This window comes from Hypanus sabinus, chromosome 15 (genome assembly GCF_030144855.1).
Source record: "Hypanus sabinus isolate sHypSab1 chromosome 15, sHypSab1.hap1, whole genome shotgun sequence".
NCBI lineage: Eukaryota > Metazoa > Chordata > Chondrichthyes > Myliobatiformes > Dasyatidae > Hypanus > Hypanus sabinus.
The window spans coordinates 4,949,114-4,970,657 of record NC_082720.1 but is presented as its reverse complement, the minus strand read 5'-3'; positions in this window follow the sequence as shown (position 1 = coordinate 4,970,657).

The following is a 21,544-nucleotide window of genomic DNA, read 5'->3' as shown; positions in this document are numbered from 1 at the left end:
TCCCAGTGTAGAGTACCCTCCTGCTTCAAAACATCTACCATTGTCGTTGTACCAAAAAAGACCAAGATAAGATGCTTGAACAACTGGCATCCTGTCGCACTCACCTCAACAATAAGCAAATGCTTTGAGAGGCTGGTCAAGGACTACATCTGCAGCTTGCTACTCCCCAAACCTACAATTTGCCTACTGACACAACTGATCGACAGACGACGCAATAGCCACTGCTCTACATACCATCCTTACACATCTAGAGAAGAAGGATGCTTATGAGAGAATGGTGTTCTTGGACTACAGTTCAGCATTCAATGCCATAGTTCCATCCAGGGTCAACAAGAAGCTCAGAGACCTCGGCCGTGGCCCAGCACCCCTTGTGCAGCTGTATCCTGGGCTTTCTGACAGATGGTAAGAGTGGGCTCCCTCATCTCCACCCCTCTGACTCTCAATACAGGAGCCCCTCAGGGCTGTGTACTGAGTCCCCTCCTTTACTCCCTGTATACCCATTACTGTGTCGCCCCCCCCCCCAGCTGTAATCTACTAATTAAATTTACCAACAACACAACATTGATTGGCCTTATCTCAAACAATAATGAGGTGGCCGACAGGGAAGAAGTCATCTCTCTGACACAGTGGAGTCAAGAAAACAGCTTCTCTCTCAAAGTCGCAAAAACAAAGGAGCTGGTTGTGGATTGCAAGAGGAGTAGAGTTGGGACTCGAGTCACCCCAACAACAATCTATTTCAGCTGTTATCATCCGGGAAATAGTACTGCAGCATAAAAGCCAGGACCAGCAGGCTCAGGGACAGCTTCTTCCACCAGGCCATCAGACTGATTAACTCACGCTGATTTGAGTGTATTCTATGTTATGTTGACAGTTCTATATATTATAAATTACTATGATTGCACATTGCACATTTAGATGGAGACATAATGTAAAGATTTTTACTCCTCAAGTGTGTGAAGGATGTAAGAAATAAAGTCAATTCAATTCAATTAACACACACAAAATGCTGATGGAACACAACGGGTCAGGCAGCATCAATAAGGAGAAGCACTAACAATGTTTCGAGCCGAGACCCTTCGTCAGGACTAACTAAAGGGGAAGATACTAGGAGTAGTGGGGAGAGGGGGAAATGTGAAATGATAGGAGAAGACTGGAGGGGGTGGGATGAAGCTAAGAGCTGGAAAGGTGATTGGCAAAAGTGATACAGAGCTGGAGAAGGGAAAGGATCATGGGACGGGAGGCCTCGGGAGAAAGAAAGGGGAGTTGGGGAGAGCACCAGAGGGAGATGGAGAACAGGCAGGGTAATGGGCAGACAGAGAAAAAAAGGAGGAGGGAGGAGAAAACTAAATATATCAGGGATGGGGTAAGAAGGAGAGGAAGGGCATAAACAGAAGTTAGAGAAGTCAATGTTCATTCCATCAGGTTGGAGGCTACCCAGCCAGTATATTAGGTGTTGTTCCTCCAACCTGAGTGTGGCTTCATCTTGACAGTAGAGGAGGCCATGGATAGACATATCAGAATGGGAATGGGACGTGGAATTAAAATGTGTGGCCACTGGGAGATCCTGCTTTCTCTGGCAGACAGAGTGTAGGTGTTCAGCGAAACAGTCTCCCAGTCTGTCGGATCTTATAAAAGGCCACACCGGGAGCACCGGACGCAGTATACCACACCAGCCGACTCACAGGTGAACTGTCGCCTCACCTGGAAGGACTGTCTGGGGCCCTAAATGGTGGTGAGGGAGGGAGTGTAGCACTTGTTCCGCTTACAAGGATAAGTGCCAGGAGGGAGATCGGTGGGAAGGGACGGGAGTCGTGCACAAGGGAGTCGTGTAGGGAGCGATCCCTGCAGAAAGCAGAAAGGGGGAGAGAGAAAGATGTGCTTGGTAGGGGGATCCCGTTGGAGGTGGCAGAAGTTACAGAGAATTATATGTTGGACCTGGAGGCTGGTGAGATGGTAGGTGAGGACAAGGGGAACCCTATCCCGAGTGGAGTGGAGGGCGGATGGGGTGAGGGCAGATGTGCGGGAAATGGGAGAGATGCGTTTGAGAGCAGAGTTGATGGTGGAAGAAGGGAAGCTCTTTTGTTTCAAAAAGGAAGACGTCTCCTGTGTCCTGGATTGAAAAGCCTCATCCTGAGAGCAAATTCGGCGGAGACGGAGGAATTGTGAGAAGGGGATAGCATTTTTGCAAGAGACAGGGTGGGAAGAGGAATAGTCCAGGTACCTGTCAGCGTTTGTAGGCTTATAGTAGATTTCAGTAGATAAGCCGTGCCCAGAGATGGAGACAGAAAGATCAAGAAAGGAGAGGGAAGTGTCGGAAACGGACCAGGTAAATTTGAGGGCAGGGTGAAAGTTGAAGGCAAAGTTAATGAAGTCAACGAGCTCAGCATGCGTGCAGGAGGCAGTGTCAATACAGTCGTCGATGTAGCGAAGAAAAAGAGGGGGACGGGTACATGGACTGTTCCACAAAGCCAACAAAAAGGCAGGCGTAACTGGGACCCATACGGGTGCCCGTGTCTACACCCTTGGTTTGGAGAAAGTGGGAGGAGCCAAAGGAGAAATTATTGACAGTAAGAACTAATTCTGCTAGACAGAGGAGACTGGTGGTAGAAGGGAATTGGTTAGGCCTGGAATCCAAAAAGAAGCGAAGAGCTTTGAGACCGTCCTGGTGGGGGATGGAGGTATATAGGGACTGGACATCCATGGTGAAAATAAGGCGGTGGGGTCCAGGTCCAAATCATTGAAAACATTCAAAGCGTGAGAAATGTCACAAACATAGGTGGGAAGAGATTGATCAAGGGGGGGTAAAACAGTGTCCATGTATACAGAAATGAGTTCGGTGGGGCAGGAGCAAGCTGAGACAATAGGTCTACCTGGACAGGCAGGTTTGTGGATCTTGGGTAGGAGGTAGAAACGGGAAGTGTGGGGTGTGGGAACTAAGAGGTTGGTGGCAGTGGATGAGAGATCCCCAGAGCTGATAAGGTTGGTGATGGTATAGGAGACAATGGCCTGGTGCTCCCTAGTGGGGTCACGATCAAGGGGTAAATAAGAGAGTGTTATAAGAGAGAGGTATATCAGAGAGCTGTCGTTGTGCCTCGGCCAGGTAGAGGTCAGTGTGCCAGACAACAGCTCCCCCCTTATCAGTGGGTTTTATAGTGAGGTTGGGATTGTTGCGGAGGGAGTGGAGAGCAGAGCGTTCGGAAGGAGTGATGTTGGAATTGGAACAGGGTGCGGTGAAGTCGAGACGGTTGATGTCCTGTCGGCAATTAGCAATAAAGAGATCCAGAGCGGGGTGTCCATGAAGAGGAGAAGGGTTGAAGACGGGAGAAGGGGTCATCGGTGGGGGTAGGAGAGTCCTTGCCAAAGAAATAAGCTCAGAGACGGAGCCGGCGGAAGAAGATTTCAGCATCGTGGCATACTTGGAACTCGCTGAGGTGTGGGCGAAGGGGGACAAAGCTGAGGCATGAACATTGACTTCTCTAACTTCCGTTAATGCCCCTCCTCCCCTTCTTACCCCATCCCTGACATATTTAGTTGTTTGTTTTTTAATCTCTCTCTGCCCATCACTCTGCCTGTTCTCCATCTCCCACTGGTGCTCCCCCCTCCCCCTTTCTTTCATGATCCCATGATCCTTACCAGTCTCTAGTTCTGTATCCCTTTTGCCAATCACCTTTCCAGCTCTTAGCTTCATCCCCCCCCCCTCCAGTCTCTAATCATTTCACATTTCCCCCTCCCCCCACTACTTTCAAATCTCTTAGTATCTCTCCCTTCAGTTAGTCCTGACGAAGGGGCTCGGCCCAAAACGTCGACAGTGCTTCTCCTATAGATGCTGCCTGATGCGCTGTGTTCCACCAGCATTTTGTGAGTGTTGTTTGAATTTCCAGCATCTGCAGATTTCCTCGTGTTTGCTCAATTCAATTAACCATGTTATTGGACTTCCTGTGTTCTTTGAAGTCACGTTAGGTTTATTTTCCTGTTCGCAAGTGCAATTATGGTGAGGTACAGGTACAATGAAAACTTGCTTGCAGCAGTATCACAAGCATATTGGTTCTTTCCATCCACGATTGGTTGACCAGCCCAATCTTCGTGATAAAACCTATCCTATGAAGACAATGTTACTCTTTCACTTTGTCCACCGCCTTGCTCAATGTGCTGATCATCAAGTGCATGACCATCTGCCACTTCTTTGCCTATTCTCCCACTTCTGCAGACTCCCTGCTTCCTCAACACTACCTGCACCTCCACCTATTTTTGTATCATCTGCAAACTGGGACACAGAGTCATCAATGTTTTCATCAAGTCATTAACATATAATAGAAAAGGAGCGTTCTCAACATGGACCCCAGCAGTATGGTGTTCTCTATCTGTGACATTTCTCTTTGATCCTTTACCCCTGACATCCCTTCAATACCTATTTCCAAGCACCTTAAAACCATACCCCCTCATGTTAGCCATTTCAGCCCTGGGCTATCCAAATGACCAATGCCCCTCATCATCTTATACACCTCTATCAGGTCACCACTCATCCTCCATTGCTCCAAGGAGAAAAGGTCAAGTTCACTCAACCTACTCTCATAAGGTACGCCTTTCAATTTAGGCAACATCGTTGCAAATCTCCTCTGCACTCTCTCTAGAGTATCCACATCCTTCCTGTAGTGAGGTGACCAGAACGAAACACAGTACTCCAAGTGGGGTCTGGCCATGGTTTTATATAGTTGTAACATTATCTCATGGCTCTTGATTTCAACCCTACGGTTGATGAAGGCCAACACACTACAAGCCTTCTTAACAACACTGCCAACCTGCGCAGCAGCTTTGAATGTCCTATGGACTCAGACACCAAGATCTCTCAGATCCTTCATACTGCCAAGAGTTTACATTATATTCTGTTTTCAAATTGGACCTACCAAACTGAACCACTTGACACTTATCAGAAGAACTCCATCAGCCACTTCTCAGCCCAGTTCTGCATCCTATCAATGTCCCGCTGTAACCTCTGACAATCCTCCACACTATCCACAACACCCTCAACCTTTGTGTCATCAGCAAATTTACTAACCCACCCTTCTACTTCCCCACCCTTCTACTTCATCCAGGTCATTTATAAAAATCACAAAGAAGAAGGGTCGCAGAGCAAATCCCTGTGGAGCACCACTAGGGAACTTTATCAAATGCCTTGCTGAAATCCATATGCACTACATCCACTATTCTACCTTCATCCATGTGTTTTGTTACATCCTCAAAGAATTCAATCAGGCACAAGCTACCCTAGACAAAACCATGCTGACTATCACTAATCAGATTTTGCCTCTCCAAATGCTCATAATTCCTGTCTTTTAGGATCTTCTCCAATAACATGCCCACCACTGAAGTAAGACTCACTGGTCTTTAATTTCTTGGGTTATCACTATTCCTTTACTTGAACAAGGGAATAACATTTGCAACCCTCCAATCCTCCGGTATTTCTCTCATCCCTATTGATGATGCAAAGGTCATCACAAGAGCTCAGCAATTTCCTCCCTCATTCCTACAGTAGCCTGGGGTATATCTCATCCTGTCCCGGTGACTTATCTAACTTAATGTTTTCAAAAGCTCAAGCACATCCTCTTTCTTAATGTCGATATGCTCAAGCATTTCAGTCTGATTTAAGTCATGCCCACAATTGCCAAGGTCTTTTCCCTGGTGAATACTGATATAAAGTATTCACTAAGTACCTCCACTACTTCCTCTGACTCCATGCACACGTTTCCACAATCACACCTGATTAGTACTATTCTCACACGGCTCATCCTTTTCCTCTTCACATTCTTGCAGAATGTCTTGAGCACTTCCTTAATCCTGCTCACCAAGGCCTTCTCATGGCCCCTTCTGGCTCACCTAATTCCATTCTTAAGCTCCTTCCTAGCAATCTTGTAATTTTCTAAAGCTCTAACATTATCTAGTTTCTTGAACCTTTCATAAGCGTTTCTTTTCTTCTTAACTAGATTTTCTACAACCTTGGTACATTATTGTTCTTTAGTCTTACTATCCTTTCCCAACCTCAATGGAATATACCTGTGCAGAACACCATGCAAATGTTCCCAGAACATTTGCCACTTTTCTGCCATGCTTTTCCCTGAGAACATCTGCTCCCAATTTATGCTCCCAAGTTCCTGCCTAATGGCATATTTCCCCCTATCTCAATTAAATGTTTCCCCCCTCTACAGACCTATGGTGAAGGAGATAGAGTTGTGGTCACTACCTCCAAAACGCTCTCCCACGGAGCGATCTGACACCTGACCAGCTTCAATTTCCAATATCAGATCAAGTACTGCCTCTCCTCCAGTTGGATTATCTGAATATTTCATCTGGAAACCTTTCAATCACACCTAACAAACTCCACCTCATCAACTCCACCTCTTGAGCTAAGGAGATACCAATCAATATTAGGAAAGTTAAAATCTCCCATCACAACAACCCTATTATTATTATGGCACTTTTCCAAAAACTGCCTCCTTATCTGCTCCTCGATATCCCTGTTAATATTGGGGATCTATAAAAACACCCAGCAGAGTTATTGCCCCTTCCCTGTTTCTGACTTCTGCCCACACTGATTCAGAAGACCATTCCTCCATGTCTTCCTCCCTTTTTGCAGCCATGACGTCAGTAAGTTTGGGGTCAGTGGTGCGTAAATTAATGGAAAGTATTCTTAGAGATGGTATACATAATTATTTGGATAGACAGGGTCTGATTAGGAACAGTCAACATGGATTTGTGTGTGGAAGGTCATGTTTGAAAAATCTTACTGAATTTTTTGAAGCGGTTACAAGGAAAGTTGACGAGGGTAAAGCAGTGGATGTTGTCTATATGGACTTCAGTAAGGCCTTTGACAAGGTTCCACACAGAAGGTTCAATTGTTAGGTATTAATACTGAAGTAGCGAAATGGATTAAACAGTGGCTGGATGGGAGATGCCAGAGAGTAGTGGTGGATAACTGTTTGTCAGGTTGGAGGCCAGTGACTAGTGGTGTGCCTCAGGGATCTGTACTGAGTCCAATGTTGTTTGTCATATACATTAATGATCTGGATGATGGGGTGGTAAATTGGATTAGTAAGTATGCAGATGATACTAAGGTAGGTGGCGTTGTGGATAATGAAGTAGGTTTTCAAAGTTTGCAGAGAGATTTAGGCCAGTTAGAAGAGTGGGCTGAGCGATGGCAGATGGAGTTTAATGCTGATAAATGTGAGGTGCTACATTTTGGTAGGAATAATCCAAATAGCACATACATGGTAAATGGTAGAGCATTGAAGAATGCAGTAGAACAGAGTGATCTAGGAATAATGGTGCATAGTTCCCTGAAAGAACATAGTTCCCTGGAATCTCATGTGGGTAGGGTGGTGAAGAAAGCTTTTGGTATGCTGGCCTTTATAAATCAGAGCATTGAGTATAGGGGTTGGGATGTAATGTTAAAATTGTACAAGGCATTGGTGAGGCCAAATTTGGAGTATTGTGTACAGTTCTGGTCACTGAATTATAGGAAAGATGTCAACAAAATAGAGAGAGTACAGAGAAGATTTACTAGAATGTTACCTGGGTTTCAGCACCCAAGTTACAGGGAAAAGTTGAACAAGTTAGATCTTTATTCTTTGGAGCATATAAGGATGAGGGGGGACGATAGAGGTATTTAAAATAATGAGGGGGATAGATAGAGTTGATGTGGATAGGCTTTTTCCATTGAGAGTAGGGGAGATTCAAACAAGAGGACATGAGTTGAGACCTAGGGGACAAAAGTTTAAGGGTAACATGAGGGGGAATTTCTTTACTCAGAGAGTGGTAGCTGTGTGGAACGAGCTTCCAATAGAAGTGGTAAAGGCAGGTTCGGTCTTGTCATTTAAAATAAAATTGGATAGGTATATGGACAGGAAAGGAATGGAGGGTTATGGGCTGAGTGTGGGCCACTGGGACTAGGTGAAAGTAGTCGGCATGGACTAGAAGGGCCAAGATGGCCTGTTTCCGTGCTGTAATTGTGATATGGTTGCACTTCAAATCATCCCACTGAGTGCAATTTTGCCCTATCGTCTGTCTACCGTTTGTCATCATCTCACTACAAACTGCATCTCATCACATACCAACTAACCCTGTTACTTGGGCTCCCATCCCCATGCCAAAATAGTTTAAATCATTCCCAAAGGCTCTAACAAACCTGTCCACAATGATATTGGTACCCCTTGGGTTCAAATGTTACACAGATCTTCTTTTTTTCAATTATCTCGTGGTACGAGACAAGGTTGTCCCTTAAGTCCTTTATTGTTTAATATTGCATTAGAACCTTTAGCCATTGCTATTCGTGAATCTCCTAATATTTTTGGTATTACCCGTAATGAGAAATTATACAAGTTATCACTTTATGCTGATGACTTGTTGTTATATACTTCTGATCCTGACTGGTCTATTCCCGCTATTTTATCCTTGTTGGCTAAATTTGGTAGTTTTTCTGGTTACGAACTAAACTTGGATAAGAGTGATTTATTCCCTTTAAACGCGCAAACTTTATTGAATGAAAGGACACCATTTAAAGTTGTTGATGATAACTTTATCTATTCAGGTATAAAAATTACTAAGAAATATAAAGATTTATTTACACTGAATTTTTTACCTATGCTTTATCAAATTCAACAACTTACTACAAGATGGTCTCCCTTATCCTTATCATTAGTTGGTCAGATTAATGCTATTAAAATGATGATTTTACTGAAATTTTTATATTTATTTCAAGCTTTACCAATTTTTACTCCTAAATCTTTTTTTGATAACATTGATTCAAAAATTTCTTCATTTGTGTGGCAAAATAAAAATCCTAGGTTAAGTAAAAGGCAATTACAAAAATCTAAAAAAGATGGTGGTTTAGCTCTACCTAACTTTAGATTTTACTATTGGGCGAATAATATTCGTAACTTAATTTATTGGAAATCAGATTTGGATTCACCATTGTGCCCACAGTGGGTAAATTTAGAATGCAATGAGGCACAGGGATATTCTCTATTCTCCGTTCTGGGTTCTTCTCTTTCTGCCGATTTAGTTAAATTCAATAAACAGATATCCAACCCTGTTGTCAAACATACATTACAAATTTGGTTTCAATTTCGTAAATTTTTTACTCTGAAAAACTTTGTTCTTGATAGCCCTATTTTACTTAATTTTTTTTTCAAACCTTCTTTGTCAGATCAAGCCTTTAGCATATGGAAAAGGAAAGGCATAAAATGCTTTTGTGATCTCTTCTTTGAAGGTAGTTTGATGTCTTTCGACCAACTTTCCAACAAATTTGAGTTACCTAAATCTAACTTTTTTAGATATTTACAAATTAGAATTTTTTTACATAAAATTCTACCATCCTTCCCCAATTCAACTTCAATGGACTTTTTAGGTATGATTTTTACCTTAAATCCCTATCAGAAGGGATTAGCGGCTTTTATTTATAATATGATTATGAAGATACAACCAGAAATATCAGGTAGAATTAAACAAGAATGGGAAAAAGAACTTCAATATAATATATCAATAGAAAAATGGGAAAAATTTTTACAAATGGTTAATTCTTCTTCTATATGTGCTAAACATGCTTTAATACAATTTAAAATTGTACATAGAGCTCATATGTCTAAAGATAAGCTTGCTCGATTCTATTCTCATATTAACCCTCAATGTGACAGATGTCATTCAGATGTGGCTTCATTGACCCATATGTTGTGGTCATGTCCCACTTTACATAACTATTGGAAGGATATATTTGCTACCATTTCCTCAATTTGGAATATCGATTTACAACCTCATTTTATTACTGCATTTTTTGGTATACCAAATGAGGATGATAATCAGTTTTCCCCTTCAATTAGACGAATGATTGCTTTTGTAACACTAATGGCCAGAAGGTCTATATTACAAAATTGGAAAGAAGTAAATCCTCCTACCTACCACGTTCCAGTGGTTCTCTCAAACTATTTCTTTTCTGAGTTTGGAAAAAATTAGAAGCACTATTTTTGACTCATCAATTAAATTTGAAGAAACTTGGGGACCGTTCATTCGACATTTTCATATGAATTAATTTGACCTCTTCCAGACCTTCTCTTTACTTATTCTTGTTCAGGTATGGAGTTCCAGAGTTTATGGCACTATCATATACAAATAAAATGTTAATATTGCCCATGTTAGTTTAGTTTAGTATTTTTTTTAATATTTTTTGCCTGTATTTTTATAATTTTTTCTTTTTCTTTTGATGATTATTTTTATTTTTTTCATATAATTATTATAGACTTGATTGATAATGTACTATGTTTTTCTGTCGATATTTTAATAGGATATTGTTATCCTACTATTAATTCAATTTCAAGTCTTATGCATTTATAACCTATTTCTTATTATATTATGTTTTTTATATATGAAATTCAACAAAAAGATTGAAAAAGAAAGAAAGACTAGTGGGGTACCGCAAGGTTCAGTGCTGGGACCCCAGTTGTTTACAATATATATTAATGATTCAGACGAGGGAATTAAATGCAGCATCTCCAAGTTTGCGGATGACACAAAGCTGGGTGGCGGTGTTAGCTGTGAGGAGGATGCTAAGAGGATGCTAAGAGGATGCAGGGTGACTTGGATAGGTTAGGTGAGTGGGCAAATTCATGGCAGGTGCAATTTAATGTGGATAAATGTGATGTTATCCACTTTGGTTGCAAGAACAGGAAAACAGATTATTATCTGAACGGTGGCCAATTAGGAAAAGGGGAGATGCTATGAGACCTGGGTGTCATTATACACCAGTCATTGAAGGTGGGCATGCAGGTACAGCAGGCAATGAAAAAGGCAAATGGTATGTTGGCATTCATAGCAAAAGGATTTGAGTACAGGAGCAGGGAGGTTCTACTGCAGCTGTACAAGGCCTTGGTGAGACCACACCTAAAATATTGTGTACAGTTTTGGTCCCCTAGTCTGAGGAAAGACATTCTTGCCATAGAGGGAGTACAGAGAAGGTTCACCAGATTGATTCCTGGGATGGCAGGACTTTCATATGAAGAAAAACTGGATCGTCTAGGCTTATACTCACCGGAATTTAGAAGATTGAGGAGGTATAAAATCTTATTGAAACGTATAAAATTCTAAAGGGATTGGACAGGCTAGATGCAGGAAGATTGTTTCCGATGTTGGGGAAGTCCAGAACGAGGGGTCACAGTTTAAGGATAAAGGGGAAGCCTTTTAGGACCGAGATGAGGAAAAACTTCTTCACACACAGAGTGGTGAATCTGTGGAATTCTCTGCCACAGCAAACAGTTGAGGCTGGTTCATTGGCTATATTTAAGAGGAAGTTAGATATGGCCCTTGTGGCTAAAGGGATCGGGGGGTCTGGAGAGAAAGCAGGTACAGGGTTCTGAGTTGGATGATCAGCCATGATCATGCTGAATGGCGATGCAGGCTCGAAGGGCCAAATGGCCTACTCCTGCACCTATTTTCTATGTTTCTATTTGTAGCATTGTAGACAACCTATCCTGCTCTCCCTCAGTGGTTTACTGAAAGAGTGATTGGTATAACTAGAGCACAACTTCCAGACCCTAGGTACAGTACTTCATAAAAGTATTCAGCCCCAACCGTCTGATCACATCAATGGGTATTACAACCAGTGATTTTCATCAACTTAATGGAGAATTTTTATTTGTGATTCACATGCTCCTTTTTTCACAGTAGAGCCCAAAAAGCAGACAAAATGTAAAGCATTTAAAACTAAATATTCAGAAAGTGAAATGTCAGCAGTTCAAAAGTATTTATCCCCCTTTACTCAGTACTTAGTTGAAACACCTCTCACAGTGATTACAGCCAGTAGCCTTATTGGACAAATCTCTATTAGCTTTGCACATTGTGATGGAGCAAGATTTTCCCATTCCTCCTTGCAAAATTTGCAAGTGGCAGAGGACAGCAACCTTGAAGACTTGCCAGAGATATCTGATCAGGTTAAGGTCAGGACTCTGACCAGGCCACTTGAAGATATAAATTTTCTTCATTTGAAGCCACTCCATGGTTTCTTAGGCAATGTGCTTTGGGTCATCGTCCTGCTGAAAAAGAAACTTTAAGCTTTCTAGATGGGGCTAGCAGGTTTTTATCTCTCTGGATTTAGCAGCTTTTATCTTCCCATCAATCCTGACCAAATTTCCAGACCTTGCCACTGAAAAGTCTGTCCATAGCATGATGCTACTTCCACCACACTCTACAGTAGGGATGTTGTTACCTGGCTGATGTGCAGTATTAGATTTACACCACAAGTTCCACCTAGTGTTGAGGCCAAAAGGTTTCATTTTAGTCTCATTCAAGGGAGATAGACTAGGAGTTTATTGATTTGAAGAGAGGGTATGATTGCAATGAACTATAAGCTGTAATCAATATACAGCAGTCTGACTCAAGTATTACTATTGTTCAGGAGATCCAAGGCCAAGAATAGAGCCAGTGAGATTGCATCTGCTGTGAACCTATTGTGGCAAATTGCAGCAGGTTCAGGACCTTGCTCAGACAAAAGTTGATTCGAGCCATGACCAACCTCTCAAAGCACTTCGTCGCAGCAGTTGTGAGTGACAATGGGAAATAGTCATCGAGGCAGCTTATCCTGCTCTTCATAGGCACTTGTACGGTTGTTGCCCTTTTGAAGCAGCTGAGAACCTCCGATTGCAGCACTGAGAGATTGAAGATGTCCTTAAACACTCCTGCCAGTTGGTTGGTACAGATTTTCAGTGCCCTATCAGGTACACCGTCTGACCTGTTGCAAGGGTTCACACTCTTGAAAGATGTTCTGACATCAGCCTCTAAGATAGAGATCACAGAGTAACCAGATGCTGCAAGGATTCACACAGGTGCAGTTTTATGCATCCTTTCAAAGCATTTGTAAAAGGCTCAACTAGGATTGAAGTATCACAGCCATTCATGATAGTAGGTATCACTTTGTAGGAAATAATGGCTTCCTGTGCTGATATGTCTCTAACCTCAATCGGAATTGGTTTTCTTTTTGTTCTTCCTTAGATTGTACCTGGATTTCTTGCTAGTAGTGGATCACCAGCCTTCAATGCCATAGATCTAGCCCTCAGCAGACTATGAATCTCCTGGTTCATCTATGACTTTTGGTTTTGGTTTTATGTCCTGTATGTTCTTGAAGGCACACAGTCATCATGGGTCATGAAGTCAGTGATAAATGTGGCATACTCAGATTCAAAGACAAATCCCTGAATAGTATCTAGTTCACTGACTCAAAGTAGTCCTGTAAGCACTTCTCTGCCTTGCTTGACCATTCCTTCTTGGTCCTCACCATTGGTGCTGCAGTCTTTAAGCTGGGAGTAAAAGCACAGCCAGGTGATCAGACTTCCCAGAGTGTGGGTGTGGGATGGCAGGATAAACATTCCTGATGCTGGTATAACAGTGGTCAAGTGTATTGACCCTTCTGGTTCCACAGGTGATATGTTGGTGGGAGTTGGTCAGAGATGTCTTCAAGCTGGCCTGGTTGAAATCTCCCGCAATGATACGGAAGGCATCAGGGTGCATAATTGCTAGCCTGCTGATTACATTGCTCAGCTCCTTCAGTGCCTGCCTGACATTGGCTTGAGTGGAATATACATCATTATCAGGAAGTTGGCAGAATATCCCTCAGCAGATAAAATAGATGACATTTGAATGCTGGATGTTGCAGGTCGGGTGAGCAGGACTGAAAGCATTTGTGCACCATGATGAGTTCAACATAAGGCATTCTCCACCTGCCCTGTATTGCAATGGAATGGGGCGAGCCCAAATACAGGACACAGGCACGGAGATTGATTTAGGATGCTTGTGCAGGTGTGAGCGTGGAGCAGCAAAACAGGAGGGATCTTCACACGGAGCCTTGACATGGAGCAACAGGGTTTCATGGTAGATCTCAGTCCTGGAGCAAAGCTTAGAACACATGATCCTAAGCGGCCGGGAAATGTTATTTACCACACAGGCAAAACCAATGATCTGGCAATGAATGGCAAAGCAAAGTTCTTATGCTGCAGGCCTTGATGGAAACCAGGTGTGCCATCATCAAAGAGAATTAGGAGCAAATGGGAAATTAATGGTTCAGAACTGTGGCACAATCAAAGGAAATTAGGAGAAAATAGGGAATTAATGATTAGGACCATGACAGCAACCCCCCACCACCAACGGGACCCACCAGGTGAATCACCAGGCTTGTCCGATTATCTCGATGGAAATCACGGATGAGGGAAGGGTCCAGGATGAAGGAGCAGGGAATCCAGGAATGTTCCTCCGGGTCATGTCCCTCCCAATCAACCAGGTACTGGGAGACGCCGCCACGGCGGCACACATCCTGTATTTGTATACACTACGTTGTCATCAATGATCCGGGTGGGTGGAGGGGGTTCAGCAGATGGGCTCAAAGGGCTGACAGACACAGGTTTCAATTGGGAGACGTGGAACATGGGATGAATGTGCTTGAATCTGGGCAATTTGAGTCTGACCACCGAGGGGTTGCTTACACTCTCAATCTCGAATGGTCCCAGATAGCCAGGGGTGAGTTTCTTGGGTTCATTCTTAAGGGGGATGTCTTCTGATGAGAGCCAAACCTTCTGCCCAGGCTGATAATTGGGTGCAGGAATCCGATGCCGATTGGCAATCCTCCGGTTGCGGTCAGCTGACTGGAGCAGGGTCACATGCGCATCCCTCCAGACCTTGTGACACTGGCGGAGGTGGGCCTGAACTGAAGGCACAGCGATGTTGTCTTCGTGGGCAGGAAACAGAAGGAGTTGGTAACTGAGGAGCATTTGCAGGGAGACACTTTGGTGGCGGTGCTGACCAGGGAATTGTGGGCGTACTCCACCCAAGCAAGATGGGTGCTCCAGGCCGATGGGTTGCTGGCGGCTATGCAGCGCAGTGCTGCTTCCAAATCCTGGTTCGCTCCTTCCGTTTGACCATTAGTCTGTGGATGGAAACCGGAAGACAAACTTACTGAGGTTCCAAGGGCTTGACAAAAGGATCTCCAGATTTGAGAGACGATTGGAGGCCCCGGACAGAAATAATGCCAGAGGGAATTCCATGAAGGGAGAAGATATGATGAACAAGGATGTTTCACAGACTGTAGGGAGTCTGGGAAGGGCTATGAAGTGCAAAGCTTTGGAGAAGCGGTCCACCACAGTGAGTACAGCAGTGTTGCCTTGTGAAGGGGGTAGTCCAGTAATGAAATCCAGTGCAATGTGAGACGAAGGGTGGCTAGGGACAGGTAAGGATGAAGCAACCCAGCAGGTGGTTGGTGGCAGGCTTTTCCTTGGGCACAAACTGAACAGGCAGAGACAAAGGAACGAATGTCAGTGTCCATGGAGGGCCACAAGAAATATCTCTTCAGAAGGAACCGAGGTCGATCGATTCCAGGATGGCAGGTGAAACAAAAAGTATGCCTGCACTGGAGAACCTGAGACCGAACAGTGTCAGCCATGAAGAGGCGATTGGGGGGTCCATTGCCTGGGTCAGGTTGAGTCCGTTGGGCCTCTCGAACTTTGGATTCGATCTCCCATGTGAGGGCAGCCACCACACAGGATGGTGGAAGGATGGTCTCGGGGTTGGGAAGGTCCTCCTCGGAGATGTATTGATGAGAGAGTGCATTGGGTTTCCTGTTCTTGGACCCTGGACGATAGGTGAGTGTGAATCTGAAACAGCCAAAAGATAATGCCCAACGGGCTTGGCAGGAATTCAGGCATTTGGTGGTTTGCATGTATGCAAGGTTCCTGTGGTCTGTCCAGACAATGAATGGATGTTCAGCTCCCTCCTCCAAAGTGAGTTTGACGGCCAGTAACTTCCGGCTCCCTATGTTGTAGTTCCGTTCAGTGGGGGATAGGCAGTGAGAAAAGGCGGCGCAGGGATGGAGCTTCTGGTCTGGGCCGGAGGGTTGGAAGAGGACCACTCCCACCCCAGAGTCGGAGGCATCGACTTCCATAATGAGAGGGGTCAGGTTGGACCAGGTTGGGAGCGGAGGTGAAACACCTCTTCAGCTCTGAGAAGGCTGAGTTTGCTTCGGGGTCCAGTGAAAAGGGGTCGCAGGAGAGGTGAGTCAAGTAAGGGGCGCTGCCACCTGGCTGTAATCCCTGAGGAAGTGATGATAGAAGTTTGCAAACCCCAGAAATCGCTGGAGTTGCTCGAGTGTTTGTGGATTTTGGCCACTTAGCCATTGCCTAGATCTTTTCGGGACCCACCCTCACTTGCCCGTTCTTGATGAGGTACTCCAGGAAACCGACAGAACGGGTACAAAACTCACATTCTCAGCCTTCACGAATAGCTTGTTCTCCCAAAGCCTCTGCAGAACTTGACGGACATGGTAGGTGTGCTCCTGAAGACTGCGGGAGAAGATTAAGATGTCGTCCAAATAAACAAAATTGAAATGGTTTATAAAGTTCCTAAGGACGTCGTTTACCAGGGCTTGGAAGACGGCGGGAGCATTGGTGAGACTGAATGGCATGACCAGATATTCGAAAAGACTGAGGGGGGTGTTAAAAACTGTTTTCCACTCACCTCACTCCTTTATCATGACCAGGTGATAGGCACTCCATAGGTTCAACTTAGAGAAAATGGTGGCTCCGTGAAGGGACTCGAATGCAGAGTTGATAAGGGGCAGTGGATATTTATTCTTTATGGTGATGCTATTCAGGCCACGATAGTAAATGCAGGGGCGCAGTGAGCTATCTCTCTTCCCCACAAAGAAGAAACCTGCACCTACAGGGGAAGATGAGGGTTGGATATTGCCAGCCGCGAGAGAGTCAATTAGATAAGCTTCCATTGCTTCCCTTTCTGGTTGGGACAGGTTGTACAGCTGACTGGTGGGTAGAGGGGCTCTGGGGAGTTGCACAATCGTAATGGTGGTGAGGAGGCAGGGAAAGACCCCGTTGCTTGCTAAACACTTCTCCCAGATCCTGATACTCTGCTGGAACCTTGGATAAGTTGGGGGTTTCAGGGGCAGACAAGGTTGCGGTGACTTCCACTGGGGAAAGGGCTGATTGTAGACAAGCAGAGTGACAGAACGAACTTCCCGGTGGACCAGTCAATGTGAGGGTTATGGCGGCTTAACCAGGGGTATCCAAGAACTATAGGAGCTTGAGGAGAGAAAATTAAATTGAATCGTACCTGTTCCCAATGATTCCTGGAGAGAAAGAGAGACGGGGTGGTGTGCAGTGTGTGACTTGGGCCAGTAGTCTACCATCCAGTGCCTGGGCTTCCAAGGGGATACTGAATGGCTGACGAGGAATTCCAGTCTGGGAAGCTATGTTTTCATCCAAAAAGTTTCCCTCTGCGCTGGAGTCCACTAGTGCAGACAGAGGCAGGGACTGTTGGTTGTAATGTAAAGTAGCTTGCAGCTGCACCTGGGTTCGAGGAAAGGAAAGGAATGTTGTCTGGCTAACCAGGGACACCCTTCCTACTGGAGCTTTCCCTTTTTGGCCGAAAGGCCAAAAGTGGCCAGACTGACCGCAATATAGACACTTACCTGCTCTCAATCTCTGTAGTTGTTCTGTGGGGGAAGGGCGGTTCCTCCCAGCTGCACGGGTTCCTTTATCAGTGCGGTGGAAACAGTCAGGCTGGGAGCTACTCTAGGAGCAGGAGGAGGAGAGAAGCTTATTCCGGTGGGAGGCGGTAATGAGTGCCGAGGAGTGGCCAAAGATGCTGGATGCCCAGTTCTTTCCCTGTGGCGTTCTCGGAGGCAATTGTCCAACCTGGTGGCTAGGGAGATCAAAGAATCCAGGCTGTCAGTGTCATCTCCTGCCGCCAACTCGTCTTTTACCGTGTCGATGAGGCCATTCCAAAATACCCCTTGGAGTGCCTCATCGTTCCACCCTGAGTCAGCTGCTAAAGTCCAAGCCACCATGGAATATTCAGTAAAGCTGCGTGAGCCCTGGCAAAGAGTGAGTAGACGTTTGCTGGCGTCTTTACCATGGAGGGGGTGATCAAAGATCTTCCTCATTTCTGCAATAAAGGTGGGGAAAGAAGAGCAGATATCTGGTTGGTTATCCCAAATAGTTGTAGTCCACACTAAGGCACTTCCCTGCAACAACTCCAAGATATAAACTATCTTAGACTTATCCATGAAGTACATGGATGACTGCTGTTCGAACACCAAGGAGCATTGCAGAAGGAAGGCCCAGCATTTCCCCAAATCCCCAGCGTAGTGCTCTGGTTCAGGTACGTGAGGCTTTCTTGGCGGGGGTGTTGCAGCCACAGTCTGTCTGGGCTGGTTAGACAGAGTTCCAAGAGTGGATGGAGTAAAATGAGTGGATACCCAGTTCACCTGGTCACCGATCTTTGTTACATCAACAGACAGGGAATGGAGGTTCTCCATGACCTCCCAGAGGAGTTGGTCATGTAGACCCAGTAGAGACCCCTGGCTGGCGAGAGCTTGTTGCAGGGTCTTCGTATCCACTGGGTCCATTGTGGCCAGATCGTTCTGTTGCAATGGAATGGGGTGAACCCAAATGCAGGACATAGGCATGGAGATTGAGTTAGGATGCTTATGCGGGCATGAGCATTGAACAGCAAAACATTAGGGATCTTGACACGGAGAGATAGGGTTTTATGGTAGATCTCGGTACTGGAGCAAAACTTAGAACACATGATCCTAAGCGGCTGGGAAATGTTAATTACCACACAGGCAAACCCAACAATCTGGCGACTAGTGGTTGTAGTGCTGGGGTTCTTATGCAGCAGGTCTTGATGGAAACCAGGTGTGTCATCATCAAAGAGAATTAGGAGAAAATGGGAAATTAACAGTCGGAACCATGGCACAATCAAAGGAAATTAGGGGAAAATAAGGAATTAATGATCAGGACTGTGACACCCTGTCTTTTAAAACACTGAGCTGTTCTGTCTTTGCAGACAAAAATGAAGCCATCAGGCTGCAGCATTACCTATGAAATTGTAGGTATGGATCATGTTCCTTAAAGCAGAGTACACAGCAGTATCTGATGTCCCTCTGGTGCAGCAACTTTGCTCTGGCATCTTCAGTTTTATTTTCTAGAGACCAGCATGGAAATCACGAGTGGAAGTCAAAGGTCTCTGCATTTCAATTGTATCTGTAGACCACTGAGGCCTCTCCATTTCCATTTCCTTAAAGACGAACTGCACTTGTGATCTTTGTCTGCTGTCTGAGGTCTGTCGATTTTCAATATTGATAGATTTTTAAAAGATTTTAAAATTATGCTACTTGCTGATGTACCCATGATTGTGACAGAGGATTTCCTAATCGAGAGTAGCTGATGATACACATTGAAGCTGAACACTCCAATCTTCTTCACTGAATATGACACCACCTATTTTAGTGTGATCTGCAAGTTGTGTACATTCTCATCCAAATCATTGATATGAATGACAAATAGCAATGGGCCCAGCACGGACCCTGAAGAAACACCACTAGTCATAGACCTTCAGTCCTAAAAAAAACCTTTCAAGGTCAGCCTCTGCAATACCATTAAGCCAATTTGTGTATCCGATTAACCAACTCTCCTTGGGTGCTGCCCAGATTTCAGTTCTTGTTCTGTCTCACTTTTGTGGTCTAAGAGGAGTTACTCAGAACTTTCTTCCAAATATTTGCTCCAAGGACATGAACAACCAAATGGTATGGCAGGAATTATTTACTACATTTGTTTGTACACCCTCTCATTGGATAGCCTTGTGGTTATTGAATAAACTGAGTAGCTCAGAGGTTGTAGGATCAAATCCAACCATGGAAAGTATGGAAAATCATTTCAAAACTTATCTGAAATTTAGGTTCAGAACAGCAAATTCAGGAGGTGACTCAAGTAGAACATAACTTTGAACATGAAATTTGCCTGCTTTCAGCCACATCAGTTAGAGAAGGGATTTTGTCATTCTGAGAGGTTCTGGCTTAAGTTGGCTTCAGTCCTATGATTGCCCTCAGGAAAGGAAGTGTTGGCCAGTAACTGTCAGAGTGGCTCATATCCCAAGAATAACTTTAAACAGTGAGTATTCCTAGACTTGGCTATTTGTTCTGGTCAAATAGATGGTCTTATGGGTTAAAGTTACAAAGATTCATTTTACAGAAACCATCTCTGGAGGTTTCAAGGAATCTTGCAGAGTGAAAACATGAATACAGTAGATGATGATGAGGCTGGTATCCACTGACATATATTTGTTCTTGTTGAAATGCTGCACAGCTAAATGGATAGCAGTAACTTTGAATTTGGAGAAACTCTGTATATATCTTTACTGTTTAGAAACATAGAAAACATAGAAAGCCTACAGCATAATAAAGGCCCTTCAACCCACAAAACTGTGTCAAACATGTCCTTACCTTAGAAATTACCTAAGGTTACCCGATTTTTCTAAGTTCCAAGTACCTATCCAAGTGTCTCTTAAAAGATCCGATCGTATCTGCCTCCACCACAGTTGCTGGCAGCCCATTCCATACCATCATCACTCTCTGTGTAAAAAACTTACCCCTGAAATCTCCTTTATACCTACTTCCAAGCACCTTAAAACTGTTCCCTCTTGTGTTAGCCATTTCAGCCGTGGGAAAATGCCCCTGACTATCCATACGATCAATACCTCTCATCATCTTATACACCTCTATAAACTCACTTCTCCTCTACCGTCACTCCAAGGAGAAAAGGCTGAGTTCACTCAACCTATTCTCATAAGGCATGCTCCCCAATCCAGGCAACATCCTTGTAAATCTCCTCTGCACCCTTTCTATGGCTTCCACATCCTTCCTGTAGTGAGGCAACCAGAACTGAGCACAGTACTTCAAGTGGAGTCTGCCAGGGTCCTATATAGCTAAAACATTACTTCTCGGCTCCAAAACTCTGTCCCATGATTGATGAAGGCCAATGCACTGTATGCCTTCCTAACCACAGAGTCAACCTGCGCAGCTGCTTTGAGCATCCTATGGACTCGAACCCCAAGATCCCTCTGATCCTCCACACTGCCTTACCATTAATACTATATTAATACTATATTCTGCCATCATATTTGACCTACCAAAATGAACCACATCACACTTACCTGGGTTTAACTCCATCTGCCACTTCTCAGCCCAGTTTTGCATCCTATCAATGTCCTGCTGTAACCTTTGACAGCCCTCCACACAATCCACAACACATCCAACCTTTGTGTCATCAGTAAATTTACTATCCCATCCCTCCACTTCCTCATCCAGGTCATTTATAAATTTCACGAAGAGTAAGGGTCCCAGAACAGATCCCTGAGGCACACCACTGGTCACCAACCTCCATGTAGAATATGACCCATCTACAACCACTCTTTGCCTTCTGTGGGCAAGCCAGTTCTGGATCCACAAAGCAATGTCTGCTTGGATCCCATGCCTCCTTACTTTCTCAATAAGCTTTCATGGGGTAACTTATCAAATGCCTTGCTGAAATCCATATACACTACATCTATTGTTCTACCCTCATCAATGTGTTTAGTCACATCCTCAAAAATTCAATCAGGCTCATAAGGCGCGACCTGCCTTTGACAAAGCAATGCTGGCTATTCCTAATCATATTATGCCTCTCCA